Genomic DNA, 21,072 nt, shown 5'->3' with positions numbered 1-21,072 from the left:
TGGAACATTTACATCTATTAGAGTTAGAACACTGCAGCTCTTGACAAAGTTTCTAAGTCATACCTGTTACAATTTTGATTATTCTTTTTTGTGCCTTGAAGTTTTATATTGTATGATAATTGTTGCAATTAACTTTATCAGGAAGAAAACAAAGGTTGGACTGCTCCTTACAGATGTTGAAATAGGTTGTTCAGATGTGTTATTATCACCCTGGAGCGCCACCTGCAGGTAGTTCTTGGCTACTGGTGCTGAATATCTCCTGCCTCAATTCTGCACTTGATTTAAAAACCTAAGGTCAACTTCCTAGGCATAGAGATCTGGTACCAGAATTTTTCAAGCAGCACTTGTATTACCAGCAACTGCTTTTTTCCTGGCTTTCATTATCTTATAATGCTCAAATAATAAAGGGGCCTCTCTAGCATTTAACCTGGAGGCTCTACATGGAAAAATACTAAACTTAAGATTGAATTTGGTTAAAAATGTGGTTTGGCACATTAGTCACTAGGGTGATTTGCTAAGTCAGTAAAATATATTCGATGTCCCACTGAAATCCAACACACTCTAAGATCCTCGTGTCAGCATTTGATTTCAATAACTATCCAAACCTCAAACCTGGCCTTCTCCAGTTTCAGGAGGAGGCTTTCATGCATAAAAAAGAAAGAAATTAATTAAAAGTCAAGGTAAATATCACGACCTTAACAAATTACTTTCTTTTTCTTTTCTTTCAGCACCGGGAACTGAGACTAGGGCTTTTGCACTCTGCTATATCCCTGGCCCTTTTTGAATTTTTAATTTTGAGACAGGTTTTTGCTAAATGGTCAGATTACCTAGGCTGAGCTTGCACTTGTGATTCTCCTGTTTCAGCCTCCAAGAGTGATGGGATTGCAGGTGTGTGGCACTACACATGTGGTTCAAACAACTTTTAGTAGCTGAAAACGCTAGAAATCTGGTGATCTGATTCCATAACCTCCTCACCACCCGTGAGCATGTCTTGGTTGTTAGCATCTATCATTGCTTCAGAGTTGACCCTGGTTTACTTGCAGCTTAACTGCTTCCTATACGGCTACACCACTTCCGACGCTCTCAGCTTTTAGTAGTGGAAAACCCAACTGATGCTCCTTTTGTTTTGTGGTGTTAAGGACTGAACCCCGGGAGTGTTGAGCTACAAGCCCAGCCCTTTTTATGTAGTAAATTTTGAGAACGGTCTGATGAAATTGCCCAGTGGAGCTTGAACTTGTGATCCTCCTGAATGAACCTTCTGAGTAGCTTAGGATTGCAGGGTTGAGTGTCACAACTCCCAGCTGGACCTGTCTATTTTGATAAAAAGGATGTCTATTTTCCCAGAAGCCCCTCAAACACTTTCTCTCCTAGTGATAAGAATTGTGATTATTGTGACCTCCACAGCCTGGTGATCCCCAGCCCTGGGTGTAAATTAGCATTACTGGGGAACTTGGTAAAACCACTGAGACCTAGACCTATCCACAGAGAGGCTCACTCACTGGACCAGTATAGTTCAGTTGGGAGCCAGTGTGAGACCATGGCTCCATCTATCTCAGGTTCTCTTACATAAGCAGGAAAGATCAGCCTCATGTGAGTGCTGCCCACTAACTTGTCTCTCTCTTTTTCTCATCCCTTTTTGTCTTCTCCTTTCCACCTCCCTCCATCTCTTGTTCCCCTTTCCATTTGAAAAAACCTCCCTGTTTATCCTGTTCCATTTCTCTGTCTGTCCATATATACTTTTTATCATGTAAGAGAAACCATGCTGTGATATTGAAATGTGGATCTGACTTACTTAGATTAATATTATGGTTTCAACTTAACTCATTTATCTGCAAATGCCTTAAGTTCATCTTTCTTCATGGCAGAATGGTGCTCCATTTTGTATAAATGTCACATTTTCTTTATTCATTATCTGTTGATGGATGTATAGGCCATTTACAAAATTTTGCTCTTATAAGGGAAAAAATGATGAAAATAGAACTTTTGAAAATGCAAAGGGGACCAAGAGTTGGAGGGAGCATGCCTTTCTCCCATCTGGAAGAAAAATAAATAAACAAAAAACCCACCAGCCTGATCCAAATGACACTGAGTATCTAGCATCTGTCTTCATACCTTTATGATGTTTACATTTCCCAGGTTCCTAAATACATACCGCTCAGTTTGACAGCATGTGTAAAAAATTCTGCTTGCAAATTCACATGATAAAACCAGAGTCTGGGGGCTGGGGATTTAGCTCAGCGGCATAAGCACCTGCCTTGCAAGCAGACAGTTGTGAGTTCGATCCCCGGTACCGATAAAAAGGAAAAAGACCAAAAAAAAAAAAAAAAAAAAAAAAAACCCAGAGTCTGAGGTCATATACAAGATAACATGTGACTGGACATACAGACACCAGGGATTCCTAGCCCACTTGTCATGTGCTACACAGGAGGCCAGACTGAGGCTAAGTCCTGGACTGCAAAAAAGGAGGCATTGCTGAAGGACAGCTGTGGGATCAGGTGCTCTGGGGAACTTGACTGTCATTCTGTGTTACTGTTCATTATACCAATGATATTATGTTAGCCTCTGATTGCCTTACAGATTTAGAAGCTACTGTACACAGTCTAAAGGACTCTTTGCTGGTCTGGGGGTAGATCACCAATGACAAAGTCCAGGAAACTGGCTTGTCTGTCAGATTCTTGGGTGTTATCAGGTGACGTAAGACAAAAGTAATTCCCGATGCCCTACTTAATAAGATCTGGACATACTCCAGACTCACTGCAGTATGCCAACTACAGGTATCTGTGGGCTTGCCCTTTCTTATGAATGCTTATACCGCATCTAGCCATCTTGTTGTGCCCCTTATCCCAGATGACTAGAAAGGGCAAGACAAGAGACTGGGCAGACACAGCAAAACCTACTTTGCAGGACTCAAAGAGGACAGTCGCACAGGTAGAAGCCCTCTGGGTAGTTGACCCCACCCTACCATTTACCCTAACCGTATAAATGTAAAAAAATGATGGATTTGGCTGGGACCTATGACAAAAACAAACAAACAAAAAAACAAAATGTTGGATTTTGGTTACAGTTATAAAAGAAAATCAAAAGCCAATATTCCCTGACTGAATGACAGCTGACAATAGTGTATGCTGCTTTACATGCCTGTAAAGGGATCTTGGGCCAACAGCAGTAAGAATACAGATTACATGCCATACAGAGGGCTGGATGGGGGACATTCCTCCAACAGCAGGCCTCCTTTCTGGCTTGCCTGCTGGCAGCTAAGTTGGCTATAATTTTGGGACCTGTGACTTACACAGCACAAAAAACTACAGGATAACAGACTAAGGGTCATGACACCTAGTCCCTATAGAGAAGAAAAAGAGAGACCTTCACTTGACACCTGGTATACTGATGAGTGTAGCTGTGATGTAGCTCCCTGCATGGACAGCAGTTGCTGTCCAGCCCAGTGCAAAAATCCTCTGGTTTAAAACCAAAACAGATACGTGAAGCCAGGGAACAGAATTATAGGCAGTGTGGCTACCTGTAATATACCAGAAAGTTCCCCACATATCTACAGACAATGGGGCTGTATCTTGAAGACTGATGCTCTGGTTACTGACATGGATGGTCCAGAACTGATAGGTGAGACACCTACTCTTGCTGACTTATGGCAAGATGTAGGGGAGCATGGACAAAGAACTGACCATATAATGCACCATGTTTCAGGACAGAAGCCCCTCCTCCTGCTGAGCAATGACTCTACTCATACCTTGATCAGGAATTAAAATGCTTGACTGTTAAAAATATCTTTTTACCAGGTAAATTGACAGCAGATGCTGCTAGAAATAATATTTGACAGAGGCCCAGGCTATTTGATGCTCAGTGATCAGCTCCATTACATCGCCTACTGAAAACACAGCTGGTTCACATGAACATCCAAACATTCACCACACAAAACAAGACCATAAGGTAGTAAAAGAAGCCCTATGCTTCCTTGGTCAAAACCAATACAGTCTGTAGGCTGTTATCAATGGGTTTGGGATTGGCTACAGATGTCCTGGTAAAAACTTGGCTGTTCCTCTTGGAGCCCTAGAGCAACAAACTAAAACATGCTATACAAATACAGCCCTGACCTCAGAATGCCCTTTAAAGGCCTCAGTGTGCTCCCTGCCTAACCCCAGAACTGCCACTCTAAAAGTGACAGTATGGCTACTTGGCCCATCTCCTTGGGAGTGGTGGACCAAGCCCCAATTCTCTTATCCCTGGTAACAACAGAAACCCAGATGTGGCATTCTAAGGCAAGGGGTAAGATGATTCCAGCCACAATCCTATCACAGGATAAATATGTGGCCTGCATCCTCCCAAAAAGGCAGGATCTCCTTATAATGGTTTCTCTTTCTGCCCTGTCCTTCTGACCAGGATGAATCATGCTAATAGCAGTGTTTCCTGGACACACGTTTGCCCACATACACCAACAATTGCACTGTTGAGTGTGTATTAAACTGCCACCTGATACAGCTAAGGGCCTCTCATAAAACATTGTGCTGATGTCTCTGTTCAATTGGACCAACTGGTAACAACACCACCAGACCAGCTCTGCCTGGGATCAGCAGTGCCAGTCCACTGAGGTGCTGATCCAAAAAAATACAGCCACCCCACAGAGGATGGCACTGTTATGTATAATGAGTGGTGGTAGAGGACAAAAATAATATTTCTAGGCATGGTTCCATTTTGTATTCAACAGATAAATGTATCAGTGAAAAACAAAACTGTGGAGTAGATATCCCTGACCTATATAATCATACTTTACCGATGCAAACCAGTAGTGAGGTGATCAAAAACTCATTAATATGGTGCCTACTGCTCGGTTCATTACAAAAGCCTTATGGATCTGTAATGGGGGGTGAGTGTGCCTAGCCACTCACTGGACAATGGAGTATACCTAGGAATTTACATATGTCACAGGCACTATCAGGCCCCCCTCTGACAGATACATCCCACAGTTGAGATGCTGTGTACTACAGGTGACATCATACCAAATGCATGGCCTGATGGTTTTATATGATAGCTTTGATGTTTCCAGGGACAAAACCCACAGACCTAGCCTTACAGGTTAAAGCTATTGATCAACATGTGACCCAGGCCCTAAATGTTACTTGATAGGCTTGACCTTGCTTATGGGAGAGATATCATAACTAAAAAAGATGGGTTTACAAAACCACATGACTCTTGATTTATTGACTACAACACAGAGACTCTTGTGCCTTCCTATATCTCTGACCACCAGACACAGGTACAAAAAGTCCTACAAAAAATAGATGCAGAGGTATCCACCATCCAAGCTTTATTACAAGACCCCTTCACTCAAAGATAAAAATCCTTAAAATCCATCTGGAGCTGGCTAGCCATAAACTATGCTGTGGTGAGAATGGGGTTGATAGTGTTCTGTTGTTTCCTATATTGTTGTGGCCTTTGTACACAGGAGTCAACTTGATGGGCTGCTCATAAGAAACAACCTGCCCAGACCTTTCAGAGGGTGGGAGGGAGGTACCACTCCAGACAGACTGCTCCAGGTTTTGAAGCTCAGGTGGCACATAAGGATGGCTGTGGCCAACTTTGAAGATATAATCTCACTGTCTAGCACAGGTGCAGACTGGGCTATATTTATGTAACCTTGATTTAGCTGTAGCAAACAGAGCATGTGCAGATTAGTCCAGCAGAAGGATGTAAGTAGGTGCTAACGGCATATACAAGCAACAAACAATACAGATGCAGCTGTTCTCTCGCTGCTATCTGCCTTTGAACTGATGTCGACCCATGTGCATTCTTTTCCCTGGGGTGCTCTCCTGCCAAAGTACCTCTTTAGGTCCCCAGCCCCAACAATGTGACATTAAAAAATTAAATTAAAAATCTCTATCCCTCTGTCTACCTCTGTGGGTTTTCAGCTCAGAATTGAGCAGGGGAGGGAAACTAATATTCTTCTGGGCTTGATTCCTACACTCCCCATGGTTTTTCTAGAACTGGGCTTCTCTGATAGAAGCTATCTGGAAATAAGGTCTGTTGGAGGCATTTTGGTCACCAACTTCGAGGACCCTAGTAACTTTATACTCAAGCCCTTGGTCACCTTTATCCCTTGATGGGAGTGGGGGTGATATGACACACCTTATACAAAGGATGACCTGAAAATACAGGGAATACTTAAATAATGGAAAAAATAGGCAAAGACACATTGCTAAGAATGATAGGATAAGTATGATCAAAGAACGCAGGAGTATTTTGAATATTTTTAGGGGGATTAACAATGTGTTCTTAGGCTGGAGGTTTAGCTCAGCAGTATAAGCACCTGCCTGGCAAGCACAAGGTTATGCTTGTGCTTTTTGATCCCTGGTACCAAAACAAATAGACAAACAAACAAACAAAAAACCCAAAACAATGTGTTTTGAACATCCACTGCATTTTTTATTATCCTGAATTGATCAACCATTTATCTCAATTTTTGTCAAGTGAAAACATCACAATGTGTTCTTCACCGTGTGTATTAGGTCTGGCATCATATGATTTTTGGCTTTTGCCTAAAGTAAAATGATCATGAAAGGGAAACAGTTTTGAATCAGCTCAGAACACTGACGCAACCAAGACAGCGCAACTAAGGACACTCAAGAAAGAGAAGTCCCAGGGATGCTGCAGAAAGTGACAAGAATGATGCACAAGTGTGCTTAAGGCGAGGGGGGACATATTGAGAAGGATAAATGACAATGTATATTTTTACTGCAATAAGTTGTAAAATTTAAATATTCATTGTGTTTTGTGATTGCACTGTATTGAGCTGGGACAATATTCTATCAGACACCTGAGCCGGCTGCCTGGTCTATTCATCCTCAGCTTGTGTATTCTGGACTCCACCAGGGTCCAACTTCCCCTGCTCCCTCCTGCCATCCTGACCCCAGGTAGGAATCCTGTTCATCAAATGTACACACCCAAAACTCTTTCCGCACTCCTTTTACAAATTTGTGCCAGCTGCCCACTCGTGCCAGGCCCCGCTGAGCCTGGGAACAGAGCAGTGACCAATGCTGCCATGTGAGCCATTTCCTAGGAGCTCATGCTTGCACAGGGTGACAGGCAACAGTAAATAATCTGCAAACCTGACCTAAAACAACATCAGACTGTGGTGAGAGAACTAGAGAGGACAGCGGGATTGTGGCCTCTTGATGGGGTGGACTACTTCAGAGAGGGGTAAGGGAAGGCATCTGCAGGCAGACATGTGAGCTGAGGCCTGCACAGAGAAGGGCCCAGGGACATAGCAGCTCAGGAAGGATGCTGCAGACAGGGAGCAGCAGGGGAGGCCTCTAAGGTAGGAACAAACTTGGGACACTGGAGGAAGAGTGAGAAGACCAGCAAGCTAGGGCAGAACCTGGTCCAAGCTCACTCATTCCAAGGGCACATGAAAGGAATGTAGGCCATATTGCAGCACATGAATGAGGGAAGGCCCATGCTAAGCCTTCTTATGAGGCAGCGGAACAGGTCCTCAGGGACAGGAGCCCTGCTGAACCAGAGCACCTGAGATTCTCTCAGCAACAGCAGTGCCTAACTCCACCTACTGAACCAAGGGTCTCACCTTCAATTCTAAGGACAGGGCATAATTTTCAAATCACACTGACTCTTGTTCATTATAATTGTTCTCTTCTGAAATAGTTCATATGTATATGTCTCTATCTTCATGACAGCAGGATTGCCTTCCTGCAATTCTTGGGCACAAAGGAAGCACTTAATCAACAGGCCTTAGCTAGAGATGGTGATGCAATATAGGATTTTACCTTGTTACAAATTTTGTGTGCTCTGAATGGCTCACCCATGCAGGTAAAGAGACCAGCACTGATCCCAGCGAAAAGAAATAGTTTTCCCCAAAAGCCCTAATGTTGGCTGGTTCAAATGATGCAGTTAGTTTGGAGGTGGTGCTGAAAGTGGGGAGCATTCTGAGTCGGGGGACTGCAATTCCTTTGATGCAACAGCTCATCAAACAGTGGAATGACTAGCGTGTTTCTAAGGTTCAGACAGTGATGGTGAGCATTTTAGAGTTTTCAGTGATACAAACAACCCACTTCAGTACATGCACCTTAAGTATGCAAGCACTCATCAAATCTACGAGCTCACTGAGGCTGAAACATAGGAACTTAGTGGGAGACGTAAAGATGACAACATGCTGATATTTTGAGATGATATGAAGTCTTTTTAGGGAGGTTTTACTAGAAGACTAGACATAGAGAGAAATTATGTAACTGTGCTAACAGAAGCCACATCTACCTGTAATTAGCAGGTCAAATAATCTGTTTATTTCTTATCAACATCAGCAGCAGAGTCCTCCATCATCCTTCATCATGCAAGCTACAGCTTACACATTACTGAGACATTTATTGTTCTGTTCACTGCAATGGTGTTTATTTTTAGGGCAAGATGAGAGAGAGAAAACTGTCATAGAGCCATATCTGGGGGCCTGTGTCTTTACCCAGACTACTGGCGTGTTCATCAAAAAACCTGCTAGGCAGGATAATCTAGTGCTGGGTTTCAGTGGGTCTCTTTAGAAGAAGACTCACCTTGTGAGACACATGGCTGTCAGTGACAGTTGGTAATATATCACTGACAGTTTCTTCCATGCTCTAATTCATTATGCACCACTTAGGGCTATTGACAATAACTTAGCTGCAAAGAGGGATACAGGAAAGATAAAAGCACTGCTGTGTTTTATGAAGGATTTACACAATACAGTGTCTGTTGCCAGCTAATTTTAAGTGGCAGAAGGAGAAGTGACAGCATAGGTGACATTTAGGGTTTTGTGATGTGAATATTAAGTCTTTTAACTGTGGGGATACTGAGTGACTTCTTCTGGTAGGTTCACCTGCCTGAGGGGGCCAGATGATCAGAACTGCTGTGAAGTGGATCATATCTGATCCCAGGAGTCAGAGCCTGCCTTCTAGATATGGACCCCAGATCAAACGAAGGCACAAAATCCTATCAGTTTCCTCTGGTGCTTGTTAGACTGGCTGATGACATCCTCACCTCTTATGCCATAGCTTTGGGGAATGTGGCACTCCACAAAGTGAACTGCTGCTCAGGTGTGAGGCTGGTGTGCCAGCCAATCCTGAAGGCCCAGCACTGTAAGGAACATCAGGGCAGGGCCATGGACCAGGCTGAGTGGGAGGTTGCCCCACCTGGGACTCTTCTGAGGGCTGTGGCCTTCCCACCTAGAGCTAACCACAGTGCTGACTCACCACCTTGTGGGTGAGAACAAACCAGCAAGCTGGTGGCTCCCATGAGCCTCAGAGCTGCAAAATATAGGCCAGAGAGCCTCAGCCGGAAGGGGCTTTAGTTACTGAGAAACAAACCGTTTTGTTTTTTTTGTCCCTTCCTCATTTCTCTTTAGTGATCTAAGCTGACAAGTGGCCTGGGGGAACCTGGGTATTTGTGTCTCTCATCCCCCGAGGGACAATGAAACAAGTCAGGAAACATAAACAGCACCACCTCTCCAGGGGCCTCTCTGAGATGCTGCAGATGCTGCCTGGCTTTGGTGGTCTTTCTACTAAGGTAAACCTGGATCTAACATGATCTTTGTATCAGTACTTTGGGGAGCTTAGTTCCTGCTTCCCTAAGAAGTTGTGTGATTTTGTCCAGAGACTTTCAGCAACTCCAGGAAAGGGCTGCAGCCAGCATATCTCTGGGGGTGGGATTTGGAGAGTCATGGAAATTAAAGAGTGGGAAAGGTTACATTCCCCATGATATTTTTATGTAAATGGAACTTCCTGTAAAGAAGCCCTAATTCAGATATTCCAGTGTATGGCAACTGCCACCCAGCTTCATCTTCACCTAACACTACCGGTCCTGACATTTTACATCGGCACAAACACTATATCTGGCACACTAAGGTAATAAATAGTTGAATTTGTAATGATGTGGTGGACCCCTCCTCCCCAGAAGTTCACATCCTAATCCTTAGAACCTGTGTAAATATTACCTTGCAAATGAGAAGATTTTGCAAGTATGATTAATATTAAAGATTTTGAGGTTAGGGTGGTTATTCTTGATTATCTGGTTAGCTCAATTTTAAAAGCAGACAAACTTTCCTGGGTGGAGTCAAAGAGACAAATGTGACTATGGAAGAAAAGTCAAAGAGATAGCAGTAAAAGTAGGATTCAACAGCTTGTTATTGGTTCTGAGATCTAGGAGGCTTCAGGCAAGTACCATGAGAATGTTCTGGGAGTGAAGGATAGCTCCAGTCAGTGGCCAGCAAGGAATCAGGAACCTTGTTACTATAGACTTGTTATCATTTAGATCTGAAATGTCCCCACAAACATCTCACATTCAGAGGTTGGGCCTGGTCAGAAGGTGCATGCTGCTGGAGGCATGATTTGGAAACATGTAGTCATATCCTTGGCCTCCCTACTCTCTATTTCCTGGTCACCATATAGTGAGACTTTCCTCCATCATGTCCTTACACCCTGCTTTTTCTTCCTTGGAGTCAGCCAACTATGTACTGAAACCATAAGCCTAAATAAATTCCTCCTCCTTTAAATTGTGGTGTCATATTATGTTCTAGAGATGGGAATGTGACTGTAAAAGGCAGTATCAATGAAGTGAAATCATTGCTGAAATTTTACCTTAGCTCATGGTTTACAAGCCTTTGGAACTGATCTGCAGGAGAATTTGGAAAGGTTTAGAGCAAGCTAGAGAAGCCCTAGAATGCTGTCAACTGAGATTGATGGAACATTATGGTCAAAGCTCAGAAAGCCAAAATGCTGTCAGGTATGTGGACAGTAAAGATCCATTTCCAGTTTTCATTTGAGAATAAGAACTCTTTCGTAAATTAGACCAGGGGCCACGTAGATTTCACTCTGACAAAGAATATATTTACATTTTGTCAGTGTTCTAAGACTTTCTGTGAGGCTGATTTTAATTCTGAGGCACTAATCTAGTGGATGAGATTTCAAGGAATCCCAATGTCCAGGTCATGGTATGGGTACTTCTGGCTAGTTTTAGCTAAATGTACTATAAGACGTAGGAGTAAATGGCAGAGCTGAATTATTTGAAAATTTTACAGTTTAATCAGAAAAGAAATGCCTGCAAAGGTGGAGCAAAGGAGAGCATAGTTGCTGAAAAAATTAGTATAAAAAAGAACCTAAGTATATTACATAAGAGCAACAAGATGGATATCTTAGAAATTAATAAAATCTCACCCATGGAAGGCTCAGGAGTGTAAAATTGTAAATCTTTTATTTAACAAGAAAGTTCCTGAGATGCCTGCTTATTCATGGTTGCTTAGGGAAGGCGTTTCCTTTAGTTTAGCCATTTAGGCACTGAGAGCTCTCTGCAGCCTTAGTTCAAGGGGGCCTGACTGCTGCTCAGGGTGATGGACAACCTTGATGTAATCCACATGGTATGAGTTTTATAGGCACGTAGAATGCAAGAATTAAAGGCCACAGAGACTTCTATGCAGATTTTGGAGGGCCAGGGGAAAGTCTTTAACAGTGGCATATTCTCTACCAGGAGCACATGAGGGGCTTGTGAATTAAGTTGTAAGAATGAAGATGCTCTGGAGATTCTGGGGTATGACAGGAATGTAGAGTGTCTGTTGAGGAGTGCTACATACAACAGGCAAAGGTAGTTCAAGAGAGAGGCCATGTGGCCTACAAATAGCAAGGTGGGGCTGCCCAAAACTTTTAGCACTCACGTCTTAACACAACCTGCCCTGGATGTTCAACACTCAGCTACAGGAGTTAACATTTACCCTGCTGGGTTTTGTCTTGCTTTGGTCCAATTTCTGGCTATTATTTCCTCCTATCTTTTGGGATGGGAATGTTTACCTTGTGTCCTTGTATTTTGGGGGTGTTTGGCTTTCTTTTTTGATATTTACAGAGCCTCACATATAAGAATTTGACTTGAGTTTCAGAGATTTTGGATTTTGAACTTTTATAGTGCTGGGATTGTTAAGAATTTGGCAACTCCTAGAGATGAATTCCTCCATTATAGTTGCCTGTGTATTGATGGTGCGGAGGGCATCCTTTCCTCTGAAAATATGCTTCTGGGTACCATTGAATTCATTTCTCTGCTTGTGTTTACTTTTGGCATTTCCACCACAGCCAGACCTCTGGGATTATGTTGCTTAAAGTTGCGCTTTGTAGAAAGCACATAGGACTCTTTATTGTTGACCTAGGTGGGTGGTTTGCACTCATCCTCATTTATCAGTTGCATATTGTGTGCAAGGATCATGATGGGTTTCATTTAATTTAATTTTATAGCAACATTATGAATTAAGTAACAACTTTATGAATTATCCTCATTTTATGGATAAGAAATCTGAGGCACAGAATCAATACATATCTCATCCAAGCCACTGATGAAGAGATTGGGGTTAAAGTTCAGGAGGATCCTCCTCTTCTGTCTGCCAAGTGTCCTTCCAAGGCTGGCAAATTGTCTCAACTTCATGTTTTCAGATCATGATGGGTTCATGGAAACTAATGGATCTGCTTCATTACAAAACATAAGTCCAAAGGAAGTTGGAAGTGGCTTCTGGGCATTTTTACCTGACCATGCTCTCTCCTGGCTACTTCCTTCTCCTGAGGACTCATTGGCAGAGCGGTCTGTGGAAACATCAGCTGGGGAGAGAGCTGTTACCATCGCCTCTTCTCAGATCTTTTGTGAGATGTCTTAGAAACTTTTCTCTCATTGCTGAAAAAAAAAATACCTGACACTCAAATTTAAGGAAGGAAAGGTTTATCTACCTCACAGTTTGTGGAGGCTTCAGGCTCTAATCAGCTGGCTCCAAGGCATTCTGGCATGAAGGGCAACCGTTCAAGGTGGCAGAAAGCAGTAAAAATAGCAGAAGCAAAAGGGAGGAGAGCAAGTCTTTTTTTCTCCTTTACACTGTAAACAAGCTACCACACCATAGGGCTGGTGTAACACTCACACTGTCTCTTTTCCCTCCTCTTGCACAGGATGAGGATGTTTACAAAGTGAGGACCATGGTCCCCTACTGAATTTCTTCCTTAAAATTTTGAACTTTTGAAGCTGAGCAAAATCTCAACCATTAGAATCTATCTCTTGTCAACTTGGTAAGCAGACACATTTCTTAAAATTAATCTTCAGATATAAAGACATGCTTATTATCATTTCACAACTTGAATGTTATAACACAGGTTTAACAATTCTTATGAACCAGTATTGAATCTATCAACATTATATTACATTAGAGCTGTAAGATTTCACCCCTGACCCCTCAAAGACTCATGAATATCCATTTATGCAAAAAGCACTTAGTCTATCTGAAAGAGTCCTACTAGTTTTAGCACTGCTGAAAAGTCCAAGCCCCAAGTATCCTCTGAGATATCCTCCAAGTTAACAAGAGGTAGATTGTCATGGTTGAGACTTTGAACAACTTGAAAAGTTCAGAATTTTAAGAAAGAAATTCAGCAGGAGGGCATGGCCCTCACTTTGTAAGTATAAAGCAAACTCTTAGCTGAAAGCCCTTGTACAAATGAAAAATTAAACACTTCCAATATGCAATTTCAAAAGATAAACATTTTCTTTCCAAGAGTTACAAACAGGGAAATATGAAGGATCAGGACCAAAGCAAGTCCAAAATCCAGCAGGGCAAAGTTCCTGTACATCATTTGAGCAATCTATAGTTCCATGTACATCATTTGAGCAATCTATGGCCAATTGTGAGCTCGAAATGGCTTGAGTAACTCCATCCCTACAGCACAGCCAGTAGTTATAGCTTCCATGGTTACTCTCTTGGGCTGACTTTGCTCCCTCCTTGTAGATTTCTTTAAATGATCCCTGTTCATGGCTTTTCCAAACTTCTGGGGTTTCCATTGCATCTTTGTCTTCACACTCACAGCTTCACACACTGCCTTCTTAGGGGCACACTCTCTGGCCTCTCAGGCCTTCTGAAATCAGGGTGGAAGCCTTCTTAACCCAATAACTCTTGCATTCTGCATGTACCTAAAACCAGCACCATGTGGATGATGCCAGGGTCTGCTGCTAGCTGGAGCAGTAGCCAGGATTTCCCCTCTCTTGGCTGTAGGGGTTGAGTGTCTGGATCGCGGAGCACTCTGAATCCAATTTTGAAGGACAGATTTTCTACGATGCTGCCATCATTGAACATGATGCTGCCACTGCCATTCTGGGGCATGATAAATCTGTGATTTTCTTCTCAAAGCAAAGTCTTTCACTTTTGCAGTTTTGAGGCTGCAAAGAGTGGAGGCTTGCTGCTTTCTGAGTTTCCCCAAAACCATCTTTTACATTCTCCTGTTCCTTCTCAGCAATCAAGGTTTCCTCAGCTCTATCTTCACAGTCCACAGCTTTACTGGAGCCTCTCTTATGGCCAGACTCGTGTTTTAAAACTTCCTGCTGAGCTCTTTGCTCTTGACTCTTAGCATAGATCTGGCTAAACACCCCCAACAGTAGCCATGCCACAGCCTCAACATTTAACTATCTTGAAATTTCTTCTGTCAGATTAATTAGTCCACCACCCTTAATCTTGGTCTCAGACAAAGTCTCTGGACATAAGTAAAATGCAGAAAAAAATCTATCTAGTAATTACACACATTACCTGGAGTCCAACAACCAATGCAATCTTTCTTCCCAGCAGAAATCTCCCAAACCTGGTCTTCACCAGCAGGACTTTTATCAGCCTTCTGGTCTTCTGAGCTCTGACCAAAATCTCCCATACAGAAAGTCAAAAGCATTCCAGCACTTCTTTGTCAGGTGACGTCTCTGAATGTTTCCATGGCTTTTCCCACAAGCCATTTCCTAAAGAAGAACAAAAGCCTGGTAGGACTTCAAAGCAATATGATAATAAATCAGCACTGGCTATTATAACATCTTATTTTCTTCAAAATAGCTATTCATACCATCACAGATAATAAAATCAAACAAAACAGAATAAAACCATTCCAACTGATGAATGAAAACATTATAAAGCTTCAAAGCAATGTAATGGGGAATCATGATTACCATAAAATTTTATGTACTCTTACCATTTCTTTCACTAGGGAGATCATACAGCATTTATACATGTGAGTTTCATTTATTTCACTTATGAGTATGGTCTCAAGTTGCATCCATTTATTTATAAATATCTCAATGTGATCATTATTTATAGCCGAGTAGTACTCGATTGTATAAAAATACCACAGCTTTTTTTATCCATTCCTCAGCTGATGGACACTTAGTTTTTTTCCACAATCTGGCTATTACAAATTGTGCTGCCATAAACATGGGCGCACATATCACTGTGTTATGCTGTTTTCAGTTTTTCTGGGAATATGCCTAGAAGTGGAATAGCTGGTCAAATGGGACTTCTAATCCCAGCTTTTTGAGGAATCTCCAGACTGACCTCCAAAGTGGTTGCACCAGTCTACATTCCCACCAACAGTGCAGGAGAGTTCATTTTTCCCACAGCCTCTCCAGCATTTGTTGTTGATAGTTTCTTGATCCTGGCCATTCTTTCTGGAGTCAGATGGAAGCTCAGTGTTGCTTTAATCTGTATTTCTCTAATGACTGATTTATTAATGATGATGAACATCTTTTCACGTATTTATTTGCCACTTGTATTTCTTCTGAGAAGTGTGTACTCATCTTAGATGCCCATTTTTGGATTGGGTCTTTGAATTTCAGGGGTCTGATTTTTTAAAATTCTTTATATGTTTTAGACAGAAGTTCTTTGTCTGAGGGACAGTTCACTAAGATTTTTTTCCTCAGTTTGTGGGTTTTCTTTTCACTATACTGGAGATTTCTTTTGACACACAGAAACTTTTTAAGAAGACATGATCTGAGTTATTGATTCTGGGAAGTATTTCCTGTGTGGTTTGATTTCTGTTCATGAGTTCTCTACTTACCCCTATGTGTTCAAGATTACTACCTAATTTGTCTTCCAATAGATTTAATGTTTCTGTTTTAATATTCAGATCTTTGATCCATTTAGATTTTAGTTTAGTATATGGTGATAGGCATGGGCCTAGTTTTAGTTTTCGACATATAGAGAGCCAGTTTATTAAAGAGACTATCATTCTTCCAGTGAATACGTTTGGTCCCTTTAGCAAAGATAAGGTGGTTGAATGTGTTTGTAGTTGGGTTTGTATCTTCTAATCTAGTCCATTGATCTTCAGATCTGTTTTTATTCCAGTAATATGTTGATTGTATTACAGTTGCTTTGCAGTGTAACTTCAAGTCAGGGATTGTGATGCCTCCTGCCTTGTCTTTGTGGCTTAGAACTGTCTTTGCTATTCTAGGTCTCTTCTGGTTCCAGATGAATTTTAGGAGTGATTTCTCTAGATCTAAGAGGTATGTTGATGGTATTTTCTTTGGGATTGCATTGAATCTGTATAACAGTTTTAGCAGAATAGCCATTTTCACAATATTTATTCTTCCTATTCATGAACAAGGGATGTCATTCCATTTTCTGAGATTGTCTTCAATTTCTTTTTCAGGGTATTATAATCTGCCCTATAGATCTTTTACTTCTTTAGTGAGACTAATTGCTAATAATTTCATTCTTTTGGATGCTACTATGAAGGGTGTGGCTTATCTTATTTCTCTCTCTGTGATTTTGTTGATAATGTATAGGGATGCTATTGATTTTTGAGTATTGATATGTATCCAGCTATTCTGAATTCACTTATTATATGTATTATGTCTAGGATATTTATTTTATCAATGGAATTTTGGGGGTCTTCTATGTAGAATATCATGTCATTTGCAAATAATGATGATTTTACTTCCTCTTTTCCTATCTTTACCTCTTTTATTTCTCTTTCTTGTCTAATTGCTCTGGCTAGTATTTCCAGTACCATGTTGAATTGGGGTGCTAATAAAGGACATCCATGTCTTGTGCCAGATTTTAAGGTAAAGGCCTTCATTTAATATGATGCTGGCTGTTGGTTTGTCATAGATGGCCTCCATCATATTGAGGTAAAGACCATCTATTCCAATTTTTTGTAAGGTTCTTATCATGAATGAGTTTTGTACCTTATCAAAAGCTTTTTCTGCATCTATACAAAGAATCATGAGATTCTTACTTTTGGCTTTATTGATATGGTGGATTATATTTGTTGATTTACATATGTTGAACCATCCCTGTATACCTGGGATGAATCCCACTTGGTTGTGGTGTATGATCTTGATTTGCTGCATCCTGTTTGCCTATATCTTATTGAGGATTTTTGCATCTGTGTTCATTAGGGAGATTGGCCTGTAGTTCTCTTTTTTAGTTGGGTCTTTCTCAGGTTTTGGTACGAGAGTGATATTTGCTCCCAGGAATGATTTAGGAAGAATTGCTTCCCTTTCAATTTCATTGAAGTGTTTGAGGAGTGTCAGCATTAAGTCTTCTTTTATTTGTTGTAGAATTCCGCAGTGAATTTGTCCAGGCCTGGGGTCTTCTTTGTAGGTAAGGACTTAATTATATTTTCAATTTCATTGATAGAAATTGGGTTATTCAGCAGTTTTACACCTTCTTTGCCCAGCTTTGGTACTTCATATGTTTCTAGGAACCTGTCCATTTCTTCTGTGTTATCGAACTGTGAGAGTAGAGGTTTTTGAAATAGGTGTTGATGATCTTCTGTATTCCCACAGTCTGTAGTGATTTCACCTTTTTCTTTCCTTATTGCATGAATTTGAGTTTTTTCTTCCCTTTTTTTAAATAGGGTTGGCTAGGGGCTTAATCAATTTTAATTATTCTTTCAAAGAACCAACTCTTTGATTCATTGATTCTTTGGATTATTTTCTTTGTCTATATTGCATTAATTTCTGCTCTGATTTTTACAGTTTCTTCCCTTCTTTTGCAATTTCATTGCATCCCACAGACTCCGGTAAGTTGTATTTGTATTTTCATTTTGCTTGTAGGTATTGTTTAATTCCTTCTTCAATTTTCCCTGTGACCTACTGATTGCTAAAGGGTGTATTACTCAATTTTCATGTTTTTGTGGGGTTTTTGCAGTTTGTTTTATCATTTATTTCTAGTTTCATGGTGCTATGATCTGATAACATGCATGTGATAATTTAAACTCTTTTGCACTTACTTTAATATGTTCTGTGAGCTAGTTTATGGTCTATTTTAGAGAATGTCACATGTACTGCTGAGATGAGTGTATATTCTGATGTTGTTGGATGGCACACTGTATACAATTATCAAATCCATTTGTTCACAGGTGCGATTCAGTTCGGTTATTTCTTTGCAGATTTCCTGTCTGATTGATCTGTCCCTTGGTGTCAATGGTGTGTTATGGTCTCCTGTAGTTATTGTGTTATTAGTTATTTGATTTTTCATTTCTGTTCATACTTGCTTTGTATAGCTGGGTGCTCTGGATTTTGGTGCATGTATATTTAAGATTGTTATATTTTCCTCTTGAAGTTTTCCCCTAACTAGTATGTAGTGACCTTCTTTATTTCTTCAGATCATTCTTGGCTTTGAAGTTCACATTGTCTGGAAACAGAATAGCTACCCCCACTTTTTTGGGGGGTTCCTGTTTCATGGAGTATTGTTTTCCATCCTTTGACTTTCAGTCTGTGCATTTCCTTTTGGGTTAGATGAGTTTCTTGTAAACAGCACATGTTTGGATGCTGTTTCTTGATACATTCTGCCAATCTGTTTCTTTTAATTTGTGACTTGAGGCCATTTACATTAATGGTTATAACTGTTATGTATTGGTGTATCATTGGCCTGTTATCTTTATGCTGTTTCATCCTTATCTTTCCATTCTGTTTAATTGTCTGTCTTGTTTAGTGGTTTTTTTCCTATGTGTATCTAGACTGTCTTTCAGCATTCTTTGCAGGGCTTGTTTGGTGATCATGAAGTTCTTCTTTGAAGTTGTTCTTTGTCATGGAAGTATCTTATTTTTCCATCCATTTTGAAGGACAGTTTTGCAGGGTACATCAGTCTAGGTTGGAAGTCATTTTCCTTTAGGATCTGAAATACTTTACTCCATGCTCTTCTTGACTTTATTGTTTGTGTTGAAAAGTCTGCTGTGATTCTGATAGGTTTTCCTTTATAGGTGTTCTATCTTTTCTCTCTAATAGCTTTTAATATTGTATTATTATGTTGAATTTCTGGGATGGTGATTATTGTATGTCTGGGTGTTATTTCATTTTGGTTATGGCTATTTGGAGTTCTATACGGTTCACTAATCCAAATTCAGTTTCAATTCTTATGTTTGGGAAATTTTCAGCTATTACTTCTGTAAATAGCCTCTTGATATCATTTGTGTTGTCCCCTTCATTTCATTTAGCCCTATCAATCATGTTGTTTTCTCTGCATCATCTTGCAGCTGTTGAATTGTTATTTCCAGATTCTTTGTTATTTTTTAAAATTTTATTTAAAGAAAGACTAAGCAGAACAGAAAATAAGTAGAAATAATACATACGTTCAGAGAAAAAAACCCAGTAGAAATCACTAATTTATTTTTAATATTGTTGTTTTACAAATAGTTGTTCAAGGTACAAGAGTGAAATATGTAAAGTGGTAATTCAAACAGCAAGACTGCAAACAGTTCTGTTCAACTGTCCAACAAAAACTTAGTAACATGGTTTTCAATCCTATACACTTAAACATACATGCAGTTATCCATATCTTAATTTATGTTTGGATTAAACAAACTGAAGTAGGTTAAAATCATTCTGAACAAAGAATAATAGTATTGCTGGATTTCACATCATGATGCTCTGTGATCATCATTGGGTACTGTAGTGCCTTTTTTAAAAATTTAATTTAAAGAAAGGCTAAACAAAACAGCAAATGGGTAGAAATAATATATAATTTCAAAGAAAAAATAAACAGAAAGAAATTACTAGTTGATGATTACAGATTGCTTCTTACAAATAGTTGTTCAAGATACTAAACTGGAGTATATAAAGTGGGGATTCAAACAGTGAGATTGCAACCAGTTCTGTTCAACTATCCAACAAAATCTTAAAAATCTGATCATGAATCCTATACACTTAAACATAAGTGTAGAGGAATGCCCATCAGAATAACAGCAGACTTCTTGACACAAGCCATCAAGTCAAGAAGAGCCTGGAGCAAAATATTCCAAGCCCTGAAAGAAGATAACCTCCAATTATGTTGACATTGAATAAACCCAAGCAGGCTAATATCACTCTGAACAAAGAAAATTACTATTGCTGGGTTTCACATTATGACACTCCAGGATCAGCAATGGGTATTTTAGTGTTTCTTTTTCTTCAGGGTATCTGTTCATTTCATCATGTGCCATAAGATCTGTTCTTATAAACTGTTTACAGATTCTACACATGCACATGTCTTAACATGTATTTCTATCCTTTTTATATTAGAGAGAGAAACAAAACAAAGCATGGCAAAACAAAACATATTCCTATAAACACATGCCATGAAATAAACATATAAAACAGTTGTACAAAGAGTTCTACCATGATTCCTGTGTTGTCTCTTGTTATCTCCAATAAACTTGGCTATATCATCAGACATAGTATAATTGAGCATATCAGTACATAACAGTATTAATAAAAACACAACTTTGTATATACTATAGAACTTCAAAAACTGGCAGTTATCAAACCAGAATGTGTATCGTAGAATCTTATCATCTTCAATGTAGTTGCCTATACTCTCAGACTTGATACTATCAGTCATATCAGTTTTGAATAAAATCTTCCCTGCCTCATTTCTGCTATGCTCTTGTTTGCCATCAGTTGTTTGTTTATCTTCTTCATTCTGTTTTCTGCTCCATTCATTGAGGCCTCTCTGCCACTGTTCCTGGAATCCTAGTACTTTTCTCTCTCTCTAGAATGCCCTGCAGTATTCTCTGTAGACTGGGATTGGTGGTTGCAAATTTCCCAAATTTCTCTTTGTCTTGGAAGCATCTTGTTTTTCCATTAATTTCTAGAGACAGTTTAGCAGGGTATATCAATCTGGGATGGAGGTTATTTTTTTTTCTCAGGGCTTGGAATATTTCACTCCAGTCTCTTTTTGACTTGATGGTTTGTGTCAAGAAGTCTACTGTTATTCTGATGGGCATTCCTCTATAGCTTATCTGTTTCTTGTCTCTAGCAGCTTTTAATATTTTGTTCTTA

General features: G+C 40.2%; 1 long non-coding RNA gene across 2 annotated transcripts in view; it reads left to right on the top strand.

Annotated features, from left to right (window-relative positions):
- LOC134476411 (uncharacterized) overlaps window positions 1–21,072 on the top strand; it is a 137,305-nt gene that overhangs the window by 48,449 nt on the left and 67,784 nt on the right. The window contains exon 2 of one of the 2 annotated variants that reach the window (XR_010048023.1): window positions 16,260–16,311. The exons of the other annotated variant lie outside the window; for it this stretch is intronic. This is a non-coding gene — a long non-coding RNA (uncharacterized LOC134476411). The remainder of the gene's footprint in view (window positions 1–16,259; window positions 16,312–21,072) is intronic. 2 annotated transcript variants of the gene reach the window in all.

Source organism: Cavia porcellus, unplaced genomic scaffold (assembly GCF_034190915.1).
Source record: "Cavia porcellus strain 051 isolate PalLab524CR breed Dunkin Hartley unplaced genomic scaffold, mCavPor4.1 scaffold_6, whole genome shotgun sequence".
Classification (NCBI taxonomy): Eukaryota; Metazoa; Chordata; class Mammalia; order Rodentia; family Caviidae; genus Cavia; species Cavia porcellus.
The sequence above is the reverse complement of the archived record's forward strand: the minus strand, read 5'-3'. Positions and strand labels throughout refer to the sequence as shown.